The sequence below is a fragment of the Camelus ferus genome, chromosome 2 (assembly GCF_009834535.1).
Source record: "Camelus ferus isolate YT-003-E chromosome 2, BCGSAC_Cfer_1.0, whole genome shotgun sequence".
Classification (NCBI taxonomy): domain Eukaryota; kingdom Metazoa; phylum Chordata; class Mammalia; order Artiodactyla; family Camelidae; genus Camelus; species Camelus ferus.
Window position 1 is genome coordinate 31,691,630 of NC_045697.1, and position 14,846 is coordinate 31,706,475.

A 14,846-nucleotide genomic window follows, 5' to 3' on the forward strand; every position below is an offset into this window, starting at 1 on the left:
TGACAATGCTCCAACCAAGAAGAGAGCATTTAGAGAGAACCTTTGGACTGGTTGCCAGGACCCAGGCTTAATCTTCACTCTGCCACTAATCAAATCTGCTGCAAGTAACTCTATTTCCAAAGATCTATTTCTTCCTCTATCAAAGAAGATTTGAGCTAGATTTTCACTAAAATTTGCTGCAGATTCTTCCAACTGCATACCACTAGCACCAGGGGACACAGGAGGGGAGATGATGGCCAAGCATGTAGCTGTTCTGGCAAAATAACCCAGATAACATTCTAACCCAATGTGTACATCATGTAAGTGCCCATGTATAACAGGAAGACAGGGAAGATACCACAAATGTAAATTGTCTAGTATCAGTCTTAGATAAGATGTAGATAACATAAGACAAAGACATAGATAACATAAGACAATGTTCATAAAAGAAACCATGGTGTTCTCACTTTTTTAGAAAAAGCTTCATTTTAAAGAATATATTGAATACGGTATCTGACAAAAAACTCATAAAGTAGCAATTATTACCCCTTCTTTACAAAAAAAGAAAACAGAGCTCTCAGACTTTTCAAGATGTCTTATAATAAGGGTTATAGTTAAGTATTCAAATTTACTCTTTCAACTCTAAGTGCAGTATTTTGTTACTAAATCACAGATGACTGTTTGTAACGTTAATACATTTCTACACTGTAATATCTTGCATCACCTTTAAGACTTTTTTTAAAAAGCAATAAAAATTTGAAGTCTATATGTTCCTGTTTGTATGGTCAGACCCCCAAGATGGCTGTTCTCTTGCTCTCTGGACATCCCCTGTTCCACCAGTGTCTGCTTCCCCTACACCCAGCTCACATGTCTGACCTTCCTACATACTTGTCCCAGGCCCCAGCTAGTGATTGTTCCCATCGAAAGCGCGTTGAGGAGATGCCCCTCTGCTGGTTTCCCTGGTAACCAGTGAGCCAAACCCTATAACTGATGGTCTTCTCTTTCCCCTGGAATGAAGCTTGCCGCCATGTCCTACCTGTTGTCCATCACACATGATGGGGAGTCACTCCAGGACCTTGTTTCAGACCTGTAAGCTCCCCCATCCATTAAACCATTGATCTCAGTCACTGACTCCGGGGTCTTTCTCCAGTCTTGAAGCTGGGCCTTACAAGCCTTGTAGGCCTGCAGGGTGCAGCCCGACATTCTTGTATAAAATAGCATGACAACCCAGAAGTTAAAAATCAAATGGGAAGACCATTCTATAATGCTTAGAGTGTAGGAATGGATCCTGGATTGCTTCTTGGCTCTACCAGTTGCTGAGTCCACTGGGTCATGTGACTTAAATTCTCTCCTGTCTTAATAGGCTCATCTGTGAAACCGAGATCATAACTACCTTAGGGCTGTGAGAACTAAATGTGAACGTTTGTAATGGACTTAGCACTGTGATCAGCAATCCCTCAGTGAACGCTAGCTGACATTGGTATGACTGCTGCTATTGCTCAAACGATCCAAACCAAACTGTCCATCGTCACCTTGCTTATAGAATTTTTGCCTTGGCCAAATTCTATTTCAAAGTGTTATTCTATGCAACCAAACCGGATATGAAATGTACAATGCCATAAATAATCAAAATTAGTGCCCCCCCAAATGCTCTGATATATCCAAAGACAAAACAGGGCAATTATACATTTTTTTAATTTTTATACATTTTGACAGCAAACTCATTTTCCTCATTAAATGTAAAAACTATCCCCTAAAAATGTCCAAAATCTTCTCACAAAAAATCATTTTAAAGCCTCCATATTTAAAAGAACTACTGTACAATATAGTGCCTGTGGCTAAAAATACTAGATTGTATAGTTAAAATTTGCTAAGCTTTATGTTAAGTGTTCTTACCACCACTGCCACAACAGCAACCATAGTTATAAGAACTGGAGGAAAATTTGGAGGTAATAAATATTTTTATGGCTTTGATGATGGTGATAATTCACAGGTGTACACTTATCCCTAAACTCAAGTTGTATACATTAAGTATGTACAGCTTCTCATATGTCAACCATACCTCAATAATATGGTTTTAAAAAAGAGTTAATATTACTAAATGAAGATTTTACTGCTAGTATGGAGATTGGCAACTATGAAGGGATTTTGAAGTTAACCAGCGGGTATTTATGCCACCCTATATCTTGGTGGGGAAATATACTTCTTGCAGAAATGTGTGATAAAACTGTGTAATGAATTTAAAATAATTCCAAGAATTACAAGGGAAATTCAAAGAGAACATCAAAACATTCACAAAAGGTATGAAATTGATTGAAAGTTAGAAAACCACATCTTGTTTTAATGTATCAATGATATTTATCTAGTCTCCATGAGATATTGATTAAAATAAGAAATCATGGACTGTCTTTGCTTCTGTTCAAAGCTGTGTGACAGAAGCATAGAATGTAGAACTTGGAGACTGCTAAATAAAACCCCAAAGCCTTATCATTAACAGAAAAATAGAAATGTAAGGAAATACAACTATCTTAAATCTCATAGACCACAGGACAAAAATGTCTTAAATAAGCTGTGAAATGTGATTGCAGGTTTATTTCTTCTATATGTAATCATCACATCTTCTACATAAAGGTTAAAAAGTCAAAGGAAAAATTTATCATTGAGTCAGTTTGTGTCACACACACACACACACACAACCACCTCGTACCAGGCAGAGTGCTGGCACACTGTGATATTAGAAAAGTGTTTCCTACTACAATTTTGAACAAGAATCCCTCAGAAAATAAGTAACCATTGTTCCTATTTGAGTCTTCCAAGATAGGAACTTGATTGCACTCTTTATTTCTCCCCTGAAAATTCATTTTTGTGTCCACCAAGAAAACATATATCATAAAATGCTTATCTAATGTTCCAAATAGTACCCTCTTTATAGGATTCATTCATATAATTGAAAATGCATACGCCCCGGGTAATAGGATAAATGAAAGATGTAAATCATGACTGATTCTCATAGAAAATAACTGCCAGCAGAAATGCAAGTTTCCTCATATTCAGAGATGATATTGCTAAATCTTGTCAGTCACCACAAGGTTGGAAGTGATCTTTTGTGATTGTCCACAGTGTCTCCAAGCATGTTCCCTAAATTATCCTGCACAGACAAAAATGCAAATGATCATTGCTGAGACCTGATTTATTCAGAGGAATTGATTTGGCAACATGAGTGGTCTAGTTCAATGCTGCACAGGAACAGCACAGAGTTTCATAAATTAAGAAGGTCCTTAATTAACATTTAAGAATACAGCTTGTTGTCAGCTAAGTACATTATGGCATAAATCTTCAATAAATAACTATTTAGTAGCACTAATAATGTTAGGTACCAATCCACTATCAACCTTTTCAAAACATTAATAGATAATATTAGTAAGAACATACCTACAACGTTATTACAAATCTTCACATGGCTAGTGTGTAACTGACAAATATCAATTTCTAAATCCTAGACAACATTGCTCAGTGGTGAAAAAACAGTAGATGAAACTCTCTCTTGTTTCTTCGTGAGTCTGTATTTAGCAAAATGACTACCGTTTTAACAAACTTATAAGCAATGCTGGTGGCTTAAGTGGTAGGTAACTTATTTTTAAAGGGTGGAAATGAACTTTGAAATCACCACAGTCTGTGAGTGGGATCTGGTGGCTTAGGTATGATGAAGTGTAACATGGGTCTCTTTTTCTGACAACTAAGCGCTGGAAAAACACAGTTGATTTCCTTCAGCTCCCAGGAGCATCTGAGACCTGTTTTTAGTCACTTGGCTTTAGTGAACATATGCGTTCAGAAATTAATTGACTGGGTTTAGTTAAGATTTTATAACATAGTGTGCAACTATTTGATGTCAATCTTGGCTTTTAATTAGAAGAAAAGCCCAAGGAGAAAAAAGGGATAAAGACCTAGTTACATTAGTACACAGTTTTTCCTCTGATTTGTGATTCCTAGGGCTAGAGGTCAAGTGCACATCTAAATGTGTTTCTATGTTTGTACTGAAGACCTCATTTTGAGGAAGGGTGCTCATTTTTGCTCATTTTGAGTAGGAATGGAAAGACATTTTATAATAGCAGCTTATTGGAATGGCTTCTGGATATTAAACCTTTCTCAGTATCAGCTGGAGATTTAGGTGTTTGACCCTTTGCAGAGAAATGCAAAGAACTGAACCACCACATACCACCTGGGGAGTGGAACCTCATTAGGAAGAGATGCGTTTACAGAGGAAGACATGGTCAGGTTGGATCTAGTTCTCATGATTTTGAAAACAGTGTCGAGCCAAGTGAATGGCTATAGTAGAAGGTCAAACTTCTCTGTTTAGCTATTCTGGTTTGTGTTAATTAATAAGAAATGTTCTGTAAATACACATTCTTAATTGCAACTAAATTAAATATTCATTTGTAACATTTGCTCTAAAAATTGATTTCTTAATGAGTATGAAATGAGTAGGTCATACTTTTAGCACACACAGAACTCCTTGTAAAAGAAGCTAGCTAAAAATAGCATTGGTAATTTTTGAACTTTATAAGGATACACAGAAGTGTTCTCTATGACTGTGAAAGTTTCTTGATATTGTTAATATCTTTCTAAAACATACATTCATAAAAATCAGAAACTCTTTTGTTTACTCTACAAATTTTACATATAGGTTGTTTCACTGGGTATGTTGGATTTGATCTAACTTCCTATGTAATTGAAATAGATACAGAGTAGTCATGGTGCCTGAATCGTCCACAACTACTTTAAGGAAAAAAAACTCCCTGTTCTCACTCCTACCACCCTACTAAATATTACCACAGCCAGCCATCATAATGTTTCTAAAGGGAAGCATAAATAAAAAGTTGATGCCACTTCTTTGTGTAAATGTGCCAACAGATTTCCATCTAAAAATGTTAAGAATTAAAACCCTTTCCATGGCCTGAAAGCCTGGCTACTACTCATAATGTTAAATGTCAAATGAAATCTTACTAGAGAATTTGATGGAATAATTCCCTACTTATCCAAACGTGTTCTTCAGAACTACTTGGGATCTTGGTGACACCTCTTTATTATAGCTTAAGCCTTATCATTTCCTTGATCTCAGATCTATCCATCAATGGGTTCATTTCTGCCCATTGAAACTTGTAGATGTATGTCTTAGTCAGCTCAGGCTGCTATAACAAAATGCCACAGATTCAAACAGCTAACATTGGGCCCTCTTCCTGGCTTGCAGACAGATATCTTCTTGCTGTATCCATACATGACTGAGAGAGAAAGCTCTGGCATCTCGTCTTCTTTTTATAAGGACACTAGTCTCATCGTGAGGTCTCTACCCCCTTGACCTCATCTAACCCTACCTACCTCCCAAAGATTCCACATTCTAACACCTTCACTTTTGGGCCTAGGACTTCAATATAGGAATCTGATGGGACAAAATCTGTCCATAACATTCCACTCTCAGCCTCCTAAAATCCATGTCCTTCTCACACACAGAATAGACTTATTTCATCCCAACAATCCCCAAAGACTTAACTCATTCCAGTATCAACTCGAAAGTCTAAAGTCCAAAGTTTTATTGAAATATCATCAAAATCAGATATGTGTGAGACTCAAGGTATGAGTCATCCTGAGGGAAAATTCCTCTCCAGTTGTGAACATGTGAAATCAAATTATGTGCACATGTGCACAATAGTGGTACAGGTACAAGATAGACATTTCAACTCCAAATGGGAGAAATAAAAATGATGGAAGAAGGGCTGGATTCCAAGCAAATCCAAAACCTAAAAAAGCAAATTCTATTAGACCTTAAAGTCTAGCCATCAATGGATTCATTTCTGCCCAGTGAAATCTGTAGATGCATGTCTTGGTCATGAATAATCCTCTTTGGACCAATGCTCTGCCCTCCAAGCCCACTGGGGCAGCTGCATCACCTTTACAACTTGACTAAGCGGCCTCACCACTTTGGCTCTATGAGGTGGTCCAGTGCATGTGGATCTCTGAAAGAGCTTGAGCTTCTGAAACCAGGGAGAAAGCAGCTCTGGTCAGGGGAAGGAATGGCAGTCCTAATGATCTCTGAATGGACTTCAGGGTCATTTTTGAGAGATAACTGATGTTCACAGCTTTCCTTCATTCCCTCCCATTTTTCTGTTTTCTTTGGTTCCAGCTGGCAGAGATGATGTAATTCCATCACTACTCTTGGCTTCTTCTGAGGTGGCTGAGTAAATCCATGCATCTTACCTATGATATCTTTATCAAATCGCTCTTCAACCACACCCTTCATATTCTTCTCAGAACAAGCTTTTTCATTTTCTTTTTTGCAAGAAAATTTTCCACATCTTCAAGTTTTGTTCCTTTTTTGTGCAGCAATTTCTTCTTCAACTAATCTCTGTCCTCTCACATTTTGTTTTAAGTAGTAAGGAGGACCCAAACCATACCTTAAGTGATTTGCTTAAAGGTCTTCCTCTGCTAAACATCGTTTCATTGTTCACAAGTTCTACCTCCTGCCGAGTAATAGAGCATGAACACAGTTCAGCCAAGTTCTTCACCACTTTTTAATAAGGATCTCCTTTCCTCCAGTTTCCAATAATACATTCCTCATTTCCATCTGGAACCTCTCCAGATTGGACTTTGACATCCATACTTCTACTAACAATCTCTTTATAACAATCTTGGCTTTCATCATGCACTTCAGGACTCTAGCCTCTTCTCATCCACATCACCCAGTTTCAAAGTCACTTTGTCATTTGAGGTATTTGTTCCAGCAGTACACTACAGAACTTAAAATCTGTATAAGAGTGCTTGGGCTGCCATAACAAAATACTGTAGACTAGGTGGCTTAAAAAATAGAAATTAATTTCTGATAGTTCTAGAGTCTAAGTCCAAAATCAGAGAGCCAGCCAATGTGGTTCCTGGTGAGAGCTTTCTCCCTACCTTGCAGAAGGCTTCCTTCTGGTTTCTTACATGGAGAAACAGAGTTCTGGTGTCTTTTCTCATTATAAGATTAGGACCCCATCCTTGTAAACTCATTTAACTTTTATCACCTCTTCACAGATCCTATCTCCAAATACAGTCATCTTGGGGCTGAGAGTTTCAACATATAAACTTATGAGGAACATAAATATTCAACCTATAACACTCTCCATTTGACCCAATACAAATACAATAGCAGTAAAAATTGTTGAAAGCCTTCCTTGGTACTTAAATTTCTTTTAATGGTTCCCAGACTGTCTCTTTCCTGGAGTTGAATTGGGTTGCTAAAATACACGCAGGTGCACACACATATGTGCACATAATTTTTACTTTAAATGTTAGAGTTTTCTGTTATTTTATAAATTGCTCTCTGCCTGAAAGTGATGGGGGAAAATGTTGCTCAGAGTTGTACTGGATTCAAATACATGAAGTGGGAAAAACGGAAACAAGAATTGGTTAGGTGTCTTCAGTCTAGTCACCCCTAACTCTGTCACAGACAGGGAATAAAATGGAGACACGTTACCCATGAGTAACAGAATTAAATTGAAACAACTCTAAGAATAACTGGGTTGCCTTTGCCCACTGGCAGCCATGAAAATGGAGAAATAGGAAATCTTACTTGAACTAGCATTCAGAGAAATTTACAGTGTCTCTACATATTTAATTACAAAATAAATATATTTATTAATTCCAAATAATTGAATATGAATTTGGAAGTATTGGGATAGCAGTTGTGCACAGAATTTGGAAAACTGTTTCATGTGTAAAAACAACAGGGGAGCATATTTAAGGAAAGTCAGAATAAGGAGAGTAGTATTTCAAAAATCTCAAAAAAGGGGGAGAGAGAGATTCTAACAAATGCCAAGTTTCATGTGCACTCTCTTTACCGAGAATGCCCTCCTTTCTTGGTTCAACTAGTTCATTATTTCCCTTCAAATTTCAGGGTGATCTTCAGTAGGAAGGCTTCTCTAGACACTGCAGTGGGATGCAGATTTCTCAAATCTTTGCTTGCCCGCCATCCGTGGTAGTTGCTGGTGTATTGACTTTGATCAAATTACTCACTATGTTATTAAATGTGGGCTAAATTTACTCTGATCGCTTTTGGAGTTCATAGGGATAAAACCACCTCATCTCTACATAATACAGTTATCTCTCCTTTTCCACTAGTTACTACTACTGATATTTTTTCTTACTTGTATCACTGACCAGATCAAAATTTCCAAATTATACTAAATAATAATGGTAAAGTAGATATCATTTTTTTTCCTGAATACAAGGAGAACATTTTTAAATTTTGCTTTAAAATATTTTATTAAAGAGGAATCATTCTCTAATACAATTAAATTGAAATTTAAAACTTGAGAACAGTCATTTAAGTTATTAGTTTGTACATGTGTTAAATTGACATTATAACTTTTTGTCTTAGTAATTAATATATTTTGTTATTTCATCTTTATTTGCATTCTTAGACCAAATTGTTTTTGGTAATGTTAAATCACGTTCAATTGTAGTAGCTAGCATTTCTGTTTAAATTTTTCTAACATGTGTGAAATTGCTAGAGAGTTTTCTATTTCTAACTATCACTAAGCTGGGGATTAAGGTAATATTAACTTAATATAATGAATTTGCTAATATCACATTGTCTGTGTGACCAAGAACAGATAATGTAACTTGATAACCAAATTTCTCTTCAAACTTTGAAAGATTTCACCAATGAATATGGAAACCCATTATGGCTTTTGCTGTAGTATTTTCCTATTTTTGAAAATTTTTCCATGAGTTATGGTCTACTAATTTTTATAATTTTGTTATACTCATTTGGTATTGAGTTCTTTTTTTAGAAAATAAGCAATCTCAATTAATGTATATGACTATAGTACTTATTACAAAAATTTCACATCTTTTTTCTTTTATTTTGCATGACTTCTTTTCTCTTTTTTTCACCCAGAGCTGGTTCTCAGTTTTACCAATCCCTATATTTTATGATGTTTTATAAATCAGTTGAAGTTTGTAATAATTGATTTGGGCGGACAATTCTCACAAATTTCTTAGCCGAGGATTCATTACTTCAAAATAAATCAGTCTGCACTTTCAGATGTCAAGTTGTGTTGAGAGACAGTATAGCATGCTAGTTAACCATATGGGTTCTAGAACCAAACTGCCTAGGCATGAATGTCAGCTCTACCACTTACCAACTGTGTGATGTTCAGCAAATTATTATACTCTACGCGCTTTAGTTATCTCCTCCACAAAATCAGGATGATACTAGGATTTACCTCCTACAGTGGTGTTGAGGATTAAATGCATTGATTTGCACACAGCATTTAGAAAATTGTCTGGCACAGAGTGAGGACTCAATAAATATAAGCAATTGCATTGATTTTTGTTCTACTTGATGGCATAACAATGATTCAAGAAAATACAATGTGTAAGGGTTTATTAATCTGACTTCCTTCTGCTGCCTGTTTTATTTGCAGGTAGGAAAAACGTGCATGAATCAAGCCTGAAAGAAACGAACTCTTCTACCTGTCTGTTTCAATATCTAGGTTTACGACCCATAATCATCTCTCTGAGCAATAGGTAACTGCGGTGACTCGTCAGCATTTCTCTGCATATGCATACCAAATTCCTGACAGTGAAATGAAAATACCAGAAGCCAGAGTATATGTATAAATATCCACTCAAGTAAACAAAAATAACATAACACCTTATAAAACATCACCATGGGATACAAGAGGACCAATATAAACAATCATTTGTTGAAAATACAGCAGAGCTTTAAGCGAGTATAATGGAGCCAGACGCCTTTAGAATTAGCCATAAGGTATGGAGTTTATTAGATGTAACTGGATGCTTATTCCTCCCGTAACCCTGCAGTAAGACCTTTTGAAGCTCAGCAGATGTAATAGACATGCTAAGTAGGATTCCATCTTTTTTTATGATCTGCACAGGTAGTTACTTAGTGCCTAAGTGCTTTCAGGTTTTGATGATGACATATCTGCAGACTACATCAAGCCAGGGAAGCTTGTCAGAGGCGGGGCCAGATGGTACCAAGAGCTTGATGCTTCCAGGATGTGATTCAGAGGCTTATCCAGGACAAAGGCCTTACATAATTCTGGCTTTCTCTTGGACTTCCCATATTTCTCTTACAAGTAGTCTCCATTTCATTCACTTTTCCAAGTATCATTTGTATTTCAAAGATATTTACAGCTTCACTTAACCTGTGATTTATTTTTTTTTGAAGGGTAAACTGAAGTGCAACCCATAGGCTAACATACTTGAAAATTGGTTGGAAACACTCTTCACTGCAATGACTTTCCCTTCCCTAAGAAGTAGAAAAAGAAGTATGAAAAAATGTAACGAGCAGAGAGATTTTTTAAAACATATTCATAAGAATTTATTAAAAATTAATTAACAATGCATTTGCATTGACATTTTATTGACAGTTTAATTTTTAAAGTAATCAAAAAAGAGGGCACTTAAGAAATGTTTGTCTCTGACAACTTTTCATGAAAAGAGAAGCTGCTGACTAAAGTTTCTGTGCAATTAATCTGCCAGCCCTCAGTGGGATATGGAATTTGTGATATACAGAAAGTGTCAGACTTAACTAATTATAATGTTTGCCTGATGAATAAACTATCAGTATTGATTTTTTGCTGTTCCGTGCTATTTTTCTAGTGTACAACCATTGCTGTATTTCTTACCCCCTGAAAAATAAACCCACTCTAAAAAAAATTTTAAGAGTGGCTGTAATTTTCCCATAATTGATTTTATTTTATAGAGAAGATGTCCCAAGACCTAGTCAGTCTCCTCTCTAGCATTTCCTGTTCCTGATTCCTGGTTAAGGAGAAGAGTTAGTAAATGCCTCACCTCCTTCGTGATGAGGAGATACTCTCAGCATCCATGTTAGTGTATGTAAAGGCGGTGTCTAGAGTTTTCTGAATTACTTCAAAAATAGAACAATGCAGAAAGTCAGAAAATATAATGACGTTTTATATTGGATACTGAGATGATAAAACAAAATCAAAATTTCAAAGCACATGTCTGAAAATGTGTTCTTCCTTAGTAGTAAATTTTATTACTATCAAAAGAGAAAGATACGCCTATCAAAGAACTGGCAAGAAAGTAGGGGGTGATAGCTACACGCAAATTCTATGTTGTACCCTCTACACAACATTACTTCCTAAAGAGGACCAGAACATAGTCTCTGTCATCAAGGAGATTTTAGTCTACTGGAGCAGCAAAGAAATTAATAAAATGATTATAATTTTAAAATCTCTATAGATATCAAATACTATCTATTTATAACCCTTCTTAAAAGTTTCCAAGTCATACAGATCTAGGCAATCTTTTATCTGCACAAATGTCTTTTTTGATCCAATTATCAAATTTATTTCAAAACTGCTTTAACTTCCAACTTTCCGAAATCCTGAAAAAATAAATCATTAATAATTATAGTTCTCATAAACAAGGACTTTACTATACCCTAGTTATCTGTGCTCTGTGTTCATTTTTCACTTATTTTTTAAGAAAAACAAAAAACTTCAAAAACATGCATTTGAATCAGGGTACTAAGGTTTTTGGCCTGGGAACCAAGTAAACAGCAGAGCTGTGCTCTGACCCAGCTGTCTATGATTCCAGAACCTCTGTTCTAGGCAGGATGACATACTGCTTCAAGTAAAGCATTTTAACCAAAAAGGATTACTTTTCAGCATAAATTTTCTTGTCTCTAAATCTTCTGTTCTCTTAGATGGAAAGAGACTGGTAGGTTTCTCAGGTGTCTTTGAATTCTGAGAACTATGGTTGATGTGACCTCAGTAGGAAGACGTTGTAATATTTTTCCTTTTTTCCTTTGTCTCCTCCTCAATAAGTAAAATTCTCACATCACACTTCCTTACATTCAATGTCTATATTCCCTATTCTGTATTTGCATTATGTTTTAAAAATCTGAATGTTTTTGCATCCTGATGGCTGATACTAGAGAAAGTAAGAAAGGAAGTCAACCCAGCAAACTGAGTCGATAGAAGCCCAGCTCACATAATAGTGCTTCTTAGCCTTCATCACTAGTTGTTGTCCGTTGCTGTCCCTGTTTATTTTGGAAATTTGTATTAAAACAGAACTCAATCTTAATGAAAAAAATGATGTGAGGCATCATTTTAAGCAGTTTTAGAAAAACACTTGAAAATATTCCTTGGGGCACATTTCCAAATTATCCAAAGTTCCAGAGTTAAAAAAAAAAACAACTACTTTTTCCTTACGCCCATAAGAGGGATTATTTCAACACACTATATGGGATTCAAAAAAAGATTACTTTAAAAGTAATCAGGCAAATTAGGCACTTTGCAATTGTAATTTAACAATTACAGCATTATACTACTGAATTAACAACATGGAAAGATCGTATATGATGTAACTGATATATTGTATATGTTTCCCAAAGAAAATGATATTATACAATAATTCAGTGATAAAGGGCTTAAGAGTCACAAAGATTTTAAAGCATCGCCATCTCAGGAGCCTCTTCTCTTACTGTAAAAATGAGCATCCTGCTTGTCAGAAGAAAATAATACATATCTAACAGCTGGAAGGTTCTATAAGAATTGGCTCTTTTATTCATATACCCATTAACTACTCAAGTTGGTAATCCTCGAAGGGGAAATTCCATCTCTGCCCCACCAACGTAATTCTCCTCTTTTCTTATATTGGTACGTTAGCCTCATAGTCCAGACACTGAAATTGGAAACCACAGAATTGTTTTGGGTATGACTTTCCATCTCCCGTGTGATGTGATCAGGCTGTTCTCAACCTTCCCTCCCTGTCACACCCTACACACATTTGTTAAATAGAATAGTCTGCTGGCACCCCCATGAATTGCTCTCTTTTTTGAATGCTGCAAAATAAAAACAAAGCTGGCTGCACATTATGTGAATTGTACAGTTACTTGTGTCTTCACCAGTTTCTTTCCAACAGATTCACCAAACACATGCATGCACGTGTGCACGCACACACACACACACATACAGGACTTGAGAACAGCTTATCTCATTTGTTACCAAGTGTTGCCATTTCTACTTTCTTATCTTTGATTCCATTTGCCCCCTCCTCAAAAGCCTCACTATTGCTCTACCTTGGGCATTCTTCATCTATCCCCGGAATATATCAGTTGTTGCTAGAACAGCTCCTCCGCCTACAGTCTTCCCTCCCTCTGGTTCCTTCTCTCCACCAGCCCTTGTAATTCAAACCAGATCAAGTCACTCCCTTGTTTAAAACTTGTATTCACTCTTGGTAATTTTTTTTTCACTAAACTCCCTATGACTCCATAGTACTGATTTAAGAGTTTAAAAAATTGAAATATAAAAATAAAGTATGCTTCACAAGAAAACTATCCATTATACTGCTTCACTTAGTCTGGGAAAAATGATGCATTTTTTTTATCGATTAATATCTGAACTGCCAAAGAAACCCATTCAATCGTGTATTTTATGTGTTATTCATGAATGATAATTTATAGAGATTATAAAAGAAGTATACTCAGGAAAATTGTATTGTGCTGTAAAGAGGGGTGAAATAAACCATATGTATGGAAATGTTTATTAAGACCTTCAGTAATAGAATGTGGAAAAACAAAGGGTGAGAATCAAGAGTCAACGTACTGACAGGTGAAGTGCTTAAGGCTAGTGTGCTCTGCCTTGATACATCTTAAAATTATCATAACCGTTTCTTTTGCTTTGGTAATGCTCCAATTGACTGAAACCTTCTTTGAAGACAAGAACCATATCCTATTCCTCTTTGGAAGAGAACATTGCCTAATGAAAAGAGCATAGTGTTTGCAACCAGGTACATTTGATTTTGAATACAAAGCCAGCCATTCATTAGATGTAAGCGACTTTGCAAGTTACTTAATTACCTACGCCAGTTTTCTCCTTCTGAGACTGGAGGTATTAATAGCTGAAGAATTTATTTAAAGTGTAATAAAATAAAGTGTATCAAATTCCTTGCAAAAGGACTACCATAATGAAAATCAATAAGTGGTAGTGTTTTTTTGTTTTCAGTAAGTATTTGTTAAATCATTATCTGGTTGGATTTTTCTCAATAACATTTTATTGCCAATTAAAATATTAACCATTTAGAGCATTCTCAAAGGATCTAGGAGAGAAAGAAAAAACTCCACATGATTTTGGAAAGGCTACAAAGGATAAAAAATGATAAAAGTGAAAAAAAGTTAAGGTAATTAAGCATCATAACCTGTGTACAAAAATGGAAACGTTCTAGGCAAAGCCTGTCAAAGTATTACTGACTAAAGATCTTCTCCCATATCCTTTGGATCTTAAGAGTAAATCTCATCTAAGTCTTCCCTCTTCAATCCAACCCAAGAGTATAAATTTAAACATGATTGCTGTCTTAGCTTTTAATATCTGTTTTATCTTAACCTCTTGCCTCTGAGAATTCTTGATAATATTTGCAGCAGTAGTTCTTTAATCAAATTTGAGAGGAATTACTCTCAAAAGCCTGCTTTCAAAAGCAATCATTACATGTAAAAAAATAATATTTCTTGCTTAAAACAGTAGCACATGCACAATGTAGAATTTCAAACCAAAATTACAAAATTCCACCCCAGCATAAAGGAAAACAATACACAAATTTAAAGTGATATGAGTTTCAGGAAAATTTTGAAAAATAGTATTGATAAGATGATGTTGATAGAACAGAATTATTTAAACTTGGAAGACCAGTTTTGAGGGAAAGAAAGTGTCCAGAAATACTTTACTCAAACACATCATCATTCAGCTATAAAGCCAATACATAAATATTTCAAACTGGAAAAATACAGGAGTTGAAGGAAAATGAATACTTTAAAATGAAACCAAGTGGAAGCCAAAAGA

General features: G+C 35.7%; 1 long non-coding RNA gene across 1 annotated transcript; it reads left to right on the forward strand.

The window, feature by feature from the left end:
* Positions 1-1,786: 1,786 nt before the first annotated feature.
* Positions 1,787-14,520, forward strand: LOC116667137. Its single transcript, XR_004323904.1, has 3 exons — positions 1,787-1,797; positions 10,885-10,887; positions 14,298-14,520. It is a non-coding gene; the product is annotated as an uncharacterized LOC116667137 (long non-coding RNA).
* Positions 14,521-14,846: the final 326 nt, after the last annotated feature.